This window comes from Aegilops tauschii, chromosome 1 (assembly GCF_002575655.3).
Source record: "Aegilops tauschii subsp. strangulata cultivar AL8/78 chromosome 1, Aet v6.0, whole genome shotgun sequence".
Lineage (NCBI taxonomy): Eukaryota > Viridiplantae > Streptophyta > Magnoliopsida > Poales > Poaceae > Aegilops > Aegilops tauschii.
In genome coordinates this window covers 259,483,742-259,496,129 of record NC_053035.3, presented here as the reverse complement: position 1 = coordinate 259,496,129, position 12,388 = coordinate 259,483,742, and positions in this window count along the sequence as shown.

Genomic DNA, 12,388 nt, shown 5'->3' with positions numbered 1-12,388 from the left:
TCATCAAATGACAACACATGTCTATGGTCAGGAAACATAGCCATCTTTGATTAACGAGCTAGTCAAGTAGAGGAATACTAGGGACACTCTGTTTTGTCTATGTATTCACACATGTACTAAGTTTCCGGTTAATACAATTCTAGCATGAATAATAAACATTTATCATGATATAAGGAAATATAAATAACAACTTTATTATTGCCTCTAGGGCATATTTTCCTTCAGTCTCCCACTTGCACTAGAGTCAATAATCTAGTTCACATCGTCATGTGATTTAACACCAGTAGTTCACATCACCATGTTATTAGTTCACATCGTCATGTGACTAATACCCAAAGGGTTTTACTAGAGTCAATAATGTAGTTCACATCGCTATGTGATTAACACCCAAAGAGTACTAAGGCGTGATCATGTTTTGCTTGTGAGAGAAGCTTAGTCAATGGGTTTGTCATATTCAGAGCCGTATGTATTTTGCAAATTTTCTATGTCTACAATGCTCTGCATGGAGCTACTCTAGCTAATTGCTCCCACTTTCAATATGTATCCAGATTGAGACTCAGAGTCATCCGGATCGGTGTAAAAGCTTGCATCAGCGTAACTCTTTACGATGAACTCTTTATCACCTCCATAACCGAGAAATATCTCCTTAGTCTTCTAAGGATAATTTTGACCGCTGTCAAGTGATCCACTCCTGGATCAATATCGTACCCCTTTGCCAAACTCATGGCAAGGTACACAAAAGGTTTGGTACACAACATAGCATACTTTATAGAACCTATGGCTGAGGCATAGGGAATGACTTTCATTCTCTTTCTATTTTCTTCCATGGTCGTGTTTTGAGTCTTACTCAACTTTACACCTTGCAATACAGGCAAGAACTCCTTCTTTGACTGTTCCATTTTAAACTACTTCAAAAATCTTGTCAAGGTATGTACTCATTGAAAAATCTTATCAAGCGTCTTGATCTATCTCTATAGATCTTGATGCCCAATATGTAAGCAGCTTCACCGAGGTCTTTCTTTAAAAAACTCCTTTCAAACACTCCTTTATGCTTTCTAGAAAATTATACATCATTTCCGATCAACAATATGTCATTCACATATACTTATCAGAAAGGCTGTAGTGCTCCCACTCACTTTATTGTAAATACAGGCTTCACCGCAAGTCTGTATAAAACTATATGCTTTGATCAACTTATCAAAGCGTATATTTCAACTCCGAGATGCTTGCACCAGTCCATAGATGGATCGCTGGAGCTTGCACATTTTGTTAGCACCTTTAGGATTGACAAAACCTTCTGTTTGTATCATATACAACTCTTCTTTAAGAAATCCATTAAGGAATGTAGTTTTGACATCCATTTGCCAGATTTCATAAAATGTGGCAATTGCTAACATGATTCGGGCAGACTTAAGCATCGCTACGAGTGAGAAAATCTTATAGTAGTCAACACCTTGAACTTGTCGAAAACTTTTTTGTGACAATTCGAGCTTTGTAGATAGTAACACTACTATCAGCGTATGTCTTCCTCTTGAAGATCCATTTATTCTCAATGGCTAGCTGATCATCGGGCAAGTCAATCAAATTCCATACTTTTTTCTCATACATGTTTCCCATCTCAGATTTCATGGCCTCAAGCCATTTCGCGGAATCTAGGCTCATCATCGCTTCCTCATAGTTTGTAGGTTTGTCATGGTCAAGTAACATGACCTCCAGAACAGGATTACCGTACCACTCTGGTGTGGATCTTACTCTGGTTGACCTACGAGGTTCGGTAGTAAATTGATCAGAAGTTTCATGATCATCATCATTATCTTCCTCACCAATTGGTGTAGGAATCACTGGAACTGATTTCTGTGATGAACTACTTTTCAATAAGGGAGAAGGTACAACTACCTCATCAAGTTCTACTTTCCTCCCACCACTACATGAATCAGCTACTTTGCCATCTGCCACGGCAGACGGCAAAGGCATGGATGGCGGACGGCAAAGGTCTTTGCCGTCCGCCGCGGACGGCAAAAGGGGACGGCAAAGTAAGGTCCGGCAAAGAGCTACTTTGCCGTCTGCTTCGGGCGGCTGACGACAAAGGGGCCTTTGCCATCAGAAGCGGATGACAAAGAATGCAGACGGCAATAAATGCGCTGTTACTCCGTTAGGTGGTTAACGGCAGGCCTTTGCCGTCCGCCGCTGACGGCAAACTTCGGAAGGCCTTTGCCGTCTGCCGAATGATGTCAGCCGATGTCACTACACGGCAGGCCTTTTCCGTCCGCCGCTGTAGGCAAAGTTTTTACTCTTTGCCGTCCGCCGCGGACGGCAAAGCCTTTGCCGTCAGGCACTGTAGGCAAACTGACCAAATTGGTCAGCCTCCCAGGAAGCACAGTTGCCTGCCACGTGGCCTCTTTGCCGTCCGCTGCTGATGGCAAAGAGGCCTTTGCCGTCGGTGGCAGACGGCAAAGAGCCTGCATATTGGCTCTTTTTTTCCTATTTTTTTTAAATCCAACAATTTTCACAGCAAATATATATGACATATATAGATATATTTCCATATCACATATCCAGCACATAAGTTTCATATCACATATCACATCAGTTTCATCCATACACATTGTTCATACATAAGCAAGTTCCATCCATACACATTGTTCCATCCATATATATATTACAATGCAAAGTTTCATCAAGATGGCAAGTTCCATCATAGCAAGCTAGATACAATGCAAAGTTTCATCAAAGGAAAAGCAAGCACTCCATCATAGCAAGCTAGCTTCCATGAAGTGAATGAAATCTGCAAAATGGTAAATAAGAAAGTTAGAAATAGGTGACTAGAACAAGAAGAAGACTAGAACAAGAAGTATATGTCATTTATGAGCTAACTTAGGTGAAATGGATCATATATGAGCTAACTAAGTTGAAATGGGTTGTTTATGAGCTAACTTAGTTGAAATGGATCATTTATGAGCTAACTTAGTTGAAATGGGTCGTTTATGAGCTAACTAAGGTGAAGGGCATCGTTTTTGAGCTAAGTAAGGTGAAATGGATCCTTTTGAGCTAACTTAGGTGAAATGGATCATTTATGAGCTAACTTAGGTGAAATGGATCATTTATGAGCTAACTTAGTTGAAATGGGTCGTTTATGAGCTAACTTAGGTGAAATGGATCATTTATGAGCTAACTTAGTTGAAATGGGTCGTTTATGAGCTAACTAAGGTGAAATGGATCGTTTTTGAGCTAACTAAGGTGAAATGGATCGTTTTTGAGCTAACTTAGGTGAAATGGATCATTTTTTAGCTAACTTAGTTGAAATGGGTCGTTTATGAGCTAACTAAGGTGAAATGCCACGTTTTTGAGCTAACTAAGGTGAAATGGATCGTTTTTGAGCTAACTTAGGTGAAATGGATCATTTAAGAGCTAATTTAGGTGAAATGGATCGTTTTTAGCTAACTTAGGTGAAATGGATCATTTAGGAGCTACTCAGGTAAATTGGGTCATTTTAGAGCTAACTTGGATAAACTGGATCATTTATAAGCTAACCTAGGTAAGATGGGTTATTTTGGAGCTAACCTAGGTGAAATGGGTCATTTTGGAGCTAACCTAGGTGAAATGGGTCATTTTAAAGCTAACGTAGGTAAAATGGATCATTTAGGAGCTAATCTACGTAAAATGGGTCATTTTAGAGCTAACTTGGATAAATTGGATCACTTATAAGCTAACTAAGGTAAAATGAGTCATTTTAGAGCTAACTTAGGTAAAATGGATCGTTTATGAGCTAACTAAGCTAATTATGCAATTTTTGACATAAGTAAGCTAAGTACATATCGTTTTAGAGCTAACTTAGGTAAAATGGATGGTTTATGAGGTCAGTAAGCTTATTAAGTCATTTTGGAGGAAAAGAAGCTAACTCTAGGTCATTATGGTAAGCATATTGGAGGAAATAAAGCTAAGTCTAGGTCTTTATGCATTTGTTAAGCAAAACACTAGAGAAACTTACCGTGATCAGGGAGGTGTAGGAGCAGGCTGGCTCGCGCCGGTAGCTGGAGAAGGATCGTGCGATGCGTTTCTGGAGTTAAGCTGCACCAAAGATCATTTCCAATGTCTCGTTAGCATTATGACACTCAAATGTTAAGACTAGCAAGTAATGTCCATTCAAATTAAACTCACCGTGCTCCTAGGAGCAATCACTGGCATCGGCGGAGCGGTCTGACCGGACTTCTCGCACACAGACTGCACATTTGGTTTTCACAACAGAGTCATACTAGTTAGTAATGAGACTCAAATGTTAATACTAGCAAGTAATCTGCAGAAGAAACTTACCACAAGGAGCTCGTACATGGCCCTTGCCTGCATGTCATTCCGTGCCCTCTCCTCCTCCAACATCTTTGTCGTCCTCTCCTCCAACTCACGCTGCCTCTCCGCCGCCTCTGCCAGAAGTTTCTCCGTTCTATCTCTCTCACTCTGTATAGCAGCCCGCAAAACCACTCACATGACCATTTGTAATCATTGATGGAAGCGCACACAATGTAATGGAGAAAGATAGTTGAGTACGTATAACTAACCTTGAAGGCAAGTTGGACTGGCCGTTCACGAGGCCTTATCTCAGGAGCGGAGCTCGACTGGCGCGCCTTGATCTCCGGGAGAGTGCTAGGACAACGGATAAGTCCATCTCCCATGGCTATGGATCCATGGGACCTCCCGCCACCAGATATCATCAGTAGCTCTGTATCAATGGGACCCTGGCTCGGGTTAAAGTCCTCCCCTTTCCTCGCCTTCCCCTGATCTCTATATTGCACGAGCTTGTCGTGGGCGGAGATGTTGGTGAAGTTCTTTGGATCATCGAGGTCAGACGCAGAGAATGCCTTGACTTTCTTGTAAGGGCCAGTGTGGGCCATGGCATACAGGTCGTACACCTCTGGCACCTTATCCGCCTTATTGTAGCGTGCCTGAAAGAGAGAAACAAAGTAAACTAGTAATTAAAGGGCTAAAACTAGCATGATGAATGAATTGCATGAATCATGAAGCAAACCACATACCCAGTTCCGCCCGTACTGAAATAAGTTGGAGCTGCCTTGATGGTGTGGCACACCTTCCATTTGGGCACGTTTGTCCTTGGCCTCGTTGTGGGTGGCCCGCCATTCTTTTGAGCACCACGCATTGACCAACACCTCCCAACAATCCATCCGATCCGCACACCATCTCGGAGGGGCCTAAGTTAGCAAATAGAAACTTGAGCGCTACGGCTATGAATTACTAAATGAAGGAAGTAAGTACAAGGCCTTAAGAATTACCTTCATGTACTACTCCTTACTCAAGAACTTATCGCGGCACTCCTGCTTGGGCTTCTTGATACCACGCCCGGCGTAGTAGTCTCGAACAGCCTGCACCCGAACCTCATGCCGTAAGTTCTGAAGTAGGCGCTTGCACTCCTTGTCGATAACATCTGCCGCCTCCTCCTCGTATCCCTCCTCACACCTGTAGAATGTCTGCAATCAAATGAGACAATATTGATTAGTACAATTAATAACTATCTAGTTGAAGATTTTTAATTGTGTAAAGGAGAAATTACCCAGAACTTTCTGATCACCACGTCTGCCCTCGTCTTGCACAAGACACCGTCGATAATCTCACCCGGCGGGGCCGGGGCAGCCAAGTAGTCCTCCCAACTCAATCCAACCTCTGGAAGCCGACCCTCACCAGGCAACGTGACAAACCCCGAGAAGTTTTGCCGAATCAGAACTCCAAGGACGGAGTTGGGCCGATGGACACTTTCATGGTGGTCCCAACCCCTGCAGCATGACAAGGCCAACGCATTAGTTATTTGAAGAAACGTGAATGCAGAAGGTACAAAAAGATTAAATGCACTTACCTCTCCCCATCAGGGAAAATCAACCACCTCTGCTCGCGGGTCGCTGGCACGGACGGGAGCCGTGTAGCACCACGCTGGTAGACGTTGCCCCCCTCCTCCTCAATATCAGTCGGCTCCCCGCCATCATCAGCATGGCCACTCGGCTCCCCGCCATCATCAACATGGCCACTCGGCTCCTCAGGCTGACCCGACCAGGTACCCCATCCAGACGTGTGCTCCTCTGGGGTCTCGTGGGCCCAACTCTCGTGGGCCGAAGACCCGTGGACCGGAGGCTCGTGGACCGGAGTCCGTGTAGCCTCCTCCTCGGACGAGTCCACCCTAGCAGTCACGTGCTCGGGTGAAACAGCTGGGGGTGGCGGCGAGGAAGGCGCCGTAAGAGTCACCCTACCTCCTCTCCCGCGACCACGTGCTCCACCTCCTCTCTTCTTCTTACCTCGTCCCCTGCTGGGCACCGCGGTCCACGAAGAAGGGCCCGGCGGTGTCGCCATACTGTCCAGCAACGCTCGGCGGAGAGGTGCGTGTGGAATGGAAGACCTCGCACCACGCGCCGACGAAGAAGGGGCCTCGGCGCGCTCCCGACCAGCGCCCACCATCTTTCAACACCTGCCATGACAAAGAATAAACGAAATTAGTACAACATAAAAAAAGTACCGACATGAATAATAATATGTATATCACTTAAGTGTATCATCATCAAGTACAACATAAAAAAATTGAATACCTGACACTACTAATAATCTCTATCAATATCATCAATAAATGCATAATCATCATCATCACTATAATCAATGATGGGCTCATAGGGTTCATTTGCATCAACATGTGCAAGGCCACCTTGACGTAATCGGTCAAGCATTGACAGGTCATCCGCAACAGTAACCTCTTCTTGTTCTGGCTCTTCTTGTTCCTCCTCTGGGGTGATGTCGGATTCACTGTCGTTGTCTACTTCAATGTTTTGGGGTGAAGTATAGCGGTTCTTGAAACACTTTTTGGAAAGACGTGTCTCTTGGAAGAATTCTCCTTCATATGTGTCTGGGTTAATGTGAGGTTCATAATCCTCTTCCTTTGGGGGAGAAAGTCTAGCACGTGGCGGCACTTCATAAGCGACATCCCAACCTTTCAGATTTGGATTAGTTTGGCGGGCCCACGGTAGATAGAATACTTGGGTCGCCTGTTGAGCCGTAATATAGACATCAGGAACATCTAAATGGGTGCTTTGGTTGATTTCAACTAGCCCTATATGTTCATGAGTCCTTCTAGTCTCCTTCGGCTGAAACCAATAACATTTGAAGACTACGACATTCGGTGGGTTTTCACCATAGAACAGAAGTTCATAAATTGCTTCAACTCTCCCATAATACTCGGTACCTCCTTCGCCGATAGCAGATACACAAAAATTTGTAGACTTTCGGTCGGCCATAGATAGCTCTTTGCCATAGGTACGAAAGCGATACCCGTTGATGTCGTACTTGTCAAATGAACGGACTGGTACAGGTTTGCAGGCATTACATGGCCTTTGGGTAGAAAGCGTCCAAATACTGTCATAATTGCGTCATAGCATTCTCTGCCCAAGTTGAACTGAGCCTTCAGAGCCATTACTTGTGAGATGGCATCCAACTGACAAAGCTCAGTGTGCTCGTGGAGCGGACGTTTTGAAGACTCCAACATTTCATTGAAGGCCTTTGCAGATTCCTCCATCTCCTCGTCATAATCCCGAGCATCATCATAGTCTTGCACCATGTTTTCCATCCCGGTACCATGCTCGTCGGTGCGACGACGATCCACCTCAGCTCGGTCACGTTGGGCAGACTCACCATGAAATGTCCACACCGTATAATCGGGCATAAAACCACTCTTCTGCAGGTGTTTGCCCATTTCAGCCTCTGTCCTGTTTTCCCAATTGTCGCACCGGAAACAGGGGCACCAGGTTTTCCTCTGGCCATTTGCAATTGCGGCTTGCACAAACCCCTTGGTTTTTGTGAACCATTCAGCGCTCCATTTGTTCTGACCAGTGTGACCGGTATACATCCACGCACGATCACTCATCTTGACTTTCAGAGCTACTGGACACACAACAATTATATATGTAATTCACCATGTATATATTCATCAGTTGATCTACTTTGTCAATTTTATTACGTCCATGCAACCTACATTCTAATAGGTAATGATAGGTCCTAATCCCACCCGTGTATGTGTAGATTGGGTTCATTTTACCATGCTATGCTCCGGATCCGACGCAAAATTTCGGCAGCACCTCCCCGCTGTTCTCCTGATACACGTCTCTGCAATAAACAGAGAGGATGTGTACCCGGAGAACAACAGGGGAGGCACTGACGAAATTTATGCGTCGGATCCGGAGCAAAGCATATGGGAAAACGAACCCAATCTACACATACTCGGGCTGTCCATGGATAGCGTTGGACAATTCGAAAGAATCAAGGTTATAAATATGCAAATGCATGCATATTTATAACTATGACGCTTTCAAACGGGAGACACATATTGGTTACGCATACTGATGATTCAAGACACATATATAGCTAGCTATCAAGTTTCATCGGAATAGATCAAATAATTAATGGGGGAGGAGGACATGTCATTTGTGCTCACCCACGAACGAAGGGGCAGAGCTCGTCAAACGCACGGCGAGGTCATCGAACACCAAACCTCGCAGCGATGAAACAACTGCACATTTAAAACTACCCGATCAACACAATTATATATGATGTTTTCATAACAAAATTGAAAAATATATGACCTAACTAATAATTCACAAATATATGACCCCGTCGGCCTCTGGAAGGCCAAAGAACACCTTTTCGGGAGGTGTCGGGGGTCGGGGTGTCGTGTCGGTGTCGGGGTGCCGTGTCGGGGTCGGGGTGCTGTTTCGGGGTCGGGGGGTCGGGGTGCTGTTTCGGGGTCGGGGGGTCGGGGTGTCGTGTCGAGGTCGGGGTGTCGGGGTCAGGGGGTCGGTTGTCGGGGTCGGGGTGTCGGGTCAGGCTCGGGGTCAGGGTGTCGGGGTCGGGGTCGGGGTCTCGGGTCGGGGTGCCGGGTCGGGGTCGGGGTGCCGTGTCGGTGTCGGGGTCGGGGTCGGGGTGTCGGGGTCGGGGTCGGGGTGTCGGGGTCGGGGTCGGGGTGTCGTGCCGGGGTGCCGTGTCGGGTCGGGTTTCCCCCCTCTTTTTTCCTTTTCTTCTTCTTCCTCTTCTTCCTTTTCTTCCTTTTCTTCCTTCTTCTTCTTCTTCTTCTTCTTCTTCTTCTTCTTCTTCTTCTTCTTCTTCTTCTTCTTCTTCTTGTTCTTCCTCCTTTCCTTTTTCCTCTTCTTCTTCTCCTCCTCTCCTCTTTCTTCTTCTTCTTCTTCTTCTTCCTCTTCTTCTTTTTTCTTCTCCTCCTCCTCTTCTTCTTCTTCCTTTCCTTTTTCCTCTTCTTCTTCTCCTCCTCTCCTCTTTTTTTCTTCTTCTTCTTTCCTAAAACTAAACTAAACCTAAACCTAAACCTAAATCTAAAACTAAAACTAAAACTAAATCTAAACTAAACATAAACCTAAAACTAAAAAAACAGAAAAAAGGAAAAAACTAAATCTAAACCTAAAACTAAACTAAACCTAAACCTAAAACTAAAACTAAAACTAAAACTAAATCTAAACTAAACATAAACCTAAAACAAAAAAACAAAAAAAAGGAAAAAAAAAAGAGGAGGTAGAGCTCACTTGGGGCAGGGCCGGTGGAGGAGGGGGGCGGGGCGGCCTGGGGCGGCGGCGCCGGGCGGCAGTGGCGACGGGGCCGGGGCCGGGGCGCGGCGGCGCCGAGACGACAGGGCGGCGGGGGCGACGGGGCGGGGGGCCGGTGGGGCGCCGGGTGGTGGGGCGACGGCGCCGGGCGGCAGTGGCGACAGGGCCGGGGCGGTGGGGCACCGGGGGGCCGGGGCGCGGTGGCGCCGAGACAGCAGGGCGGCGGGGCCGCGGTGGCACCGGGGCGGGGGGCCAGTGGGGCGGCGGGGTGGTGGGGCGACAGGGCGGCGACGAGTGGTGGGGGCGGCGGCGCGCGTGTGAAGAGAGAGAGAAACAGAGAGAGGGGCGGGGTGGGGCGCGGCCGTTAGATATGTTAAATCTTTGCCGTTCGCCCCCCTTTGCCGTCCGCTTTTTTGCTCTTTGCCGTCTGCTAGCAGACGGCAAAGAGGGGGGCCGTTAAGTTTTTTTTAAGCAGCTCGTCAGTGGGGCCCCTCCCTCTTTGCCGTCTGCTAGCCGACGGCAAAGCTTCTTTGCCATCCGCTAGCAGACGGCAAAGAACTGGCTGATGGCAAATATGATCTTTGCCATCAGCCAGTTCTTTGTCGTCTGTTTTTTGGAAACGGACGGCAAAGACCTCCTTTGCCGTCCGCTAGCAGACGACAAAGAAGGGGCTGATGAAAAATCCTCTGATTCCAGTAGTGCACTCACTTCTTTCAAGAGAGACTCCTTCTCTAGAAAGGATCCAATCTTAGCAACAAAGATCTTGCCTTCGGATCTGTGATAGAAGGTGTACCCAACAGTTTCTTTTGGGTATCCTATGAAGACATATTTCTTCGATTTGGGTTCGAGCTTCTCAGGTTGAAGCTTTTTCACATAAGCATCACAGCCCCAAATTCTAAGAAACGACAACTTGGGTTTCTTGCCAAACCGCAGTTCATATGGTGTCGTCTCAACAGATTTAGATGGTGCCCTATTTAACGTGAATGGAGCTGTCTCTAATGCATAACCCCCAAAAGATAGTGATACATCGGTAAGAGACATCATAGATTGCACCATATCTAATAAAGTACGGTTATGATGTTCGGACATACCATTACACTGTGGTGTTCTAGCTGGCGTGATTTGCGAAACTATTCCACATTGTTTCAAATGAAGACCAAACTCGTAACTCAAATATTCGTCTCCGCGATCAGATCGTAGAAACTTTATTTTCTTGTTACGATGATTTCCCACTTCACTCTGAAATTCTTTGAACTTTTCAAATGTTTCAGACTTATGTTTCATCAAGTAGATATACCCATATCTGCTCAAATCATCTGTGAAGGTCAGAAAAATAACGGTACCCGCCGCGAGCCTCAACACTCATCGGATCGCATACATCAGTATGTATTATTTTCAATAAGTCAGTTGCTCGCTCCATTGTTTCGGAGAATGGAGTTTTAGTCATCTTCTCCATGAGGCATGGTTCGCAAGCATCAAGTGATTTCAAAAGCCCATCAGCATGGAGTTTCTTCATGCGCTTTACACCAATATGACCTAAATGGCAGTGCCACAAATATGTTGCACTATCATTATCAACTTTGCATATTTTGGCATCAATATTATGAATATGTGTATTACTACGATCGAGATTCAATAAACCATTCACCTTGGGTGTATGACCACAGAAGGTTCTATTCATGTAAACAAAATAACAATTATTCTTTGACTTAAATGAATAATCGTATTGCAATAAACATGATCCAATCATATTATGCTCAACGCAAACACCAAATAACATTTATTTTAGGTTCAACACTAATCCCGAAGGTAAAGGGAGTGTGCGATGGTGATCTTATCAACCTTGGAATCATTTCCAACACACATCGTCACCTTGCCCTCAACTAGTCTTTGTTCATTTTGTAACTCTTGTTTCGAGTTACTAATCATAGCAACTGAACCAGTATCAAATACCCAGGGGCTACTATGAACACTAGTAAAGTACACATCAATAACACGTATATCATATATACTTTGTTCACTTTGCCATCCTTCTTATCCGCCAAGTATTTGGGGTAGTTCCGCTTCGAGTGACCATTTCCTTCGCAGTAGAAGCACTCAGTTTCAGGCTTGGGTCTACCTTTGGGCTTCTTCATGGGAGTGGCAACTTGCTTGCCATTCTTCTTGAAGTTCCCTTTCTTTCCCTTTCCCTTTTACTTGAAACTTGTGGTTTTGTCAACCATCAACATTTGATGCTTTTCTTGATTTCTGCCTTCGTCGATTTCAGCATCACGAAGAGCTTGGGAACCGTTTTCGTCATCCTTTGCATATTATAGTTCATCACGAAGTTCCAGTAACTTGGTGATAGTGACTACAGAACTCTGTCAATCACTATTTTATCTGGAATATTAACTCCCACTTGATTCAAGCGATTGTAGTACTCAGACAATCTGAGCACATGCTCACTGGTTGAGCTATTCTCCTCCATCTTGTGGGCAAAGTACTTGTCAGAGGTCTCATACCTCTCGACTCGGGCATGACTCTGAAATACCAAGCTCTTGGAACATCTTATACGCTCTGAGGCATTCAAAACGTTTTTGAAGTCCCGGTTCTAAGCCGTAAAGCATGACACACTAAACTATCAAGTAGTTATCATACCGAGCTTGCCAAACGTTCATAACATCTGCATCTGCTCCTGCAATAGGTCCATCACCTAGCGGTGCATCACGGACATAATTCTTCTGTGCAACAATGAAGATAATCCTCAGATCACGGACCTTGTCCGCATCATTGCTACTATCATCTTTCAACATAGTTTT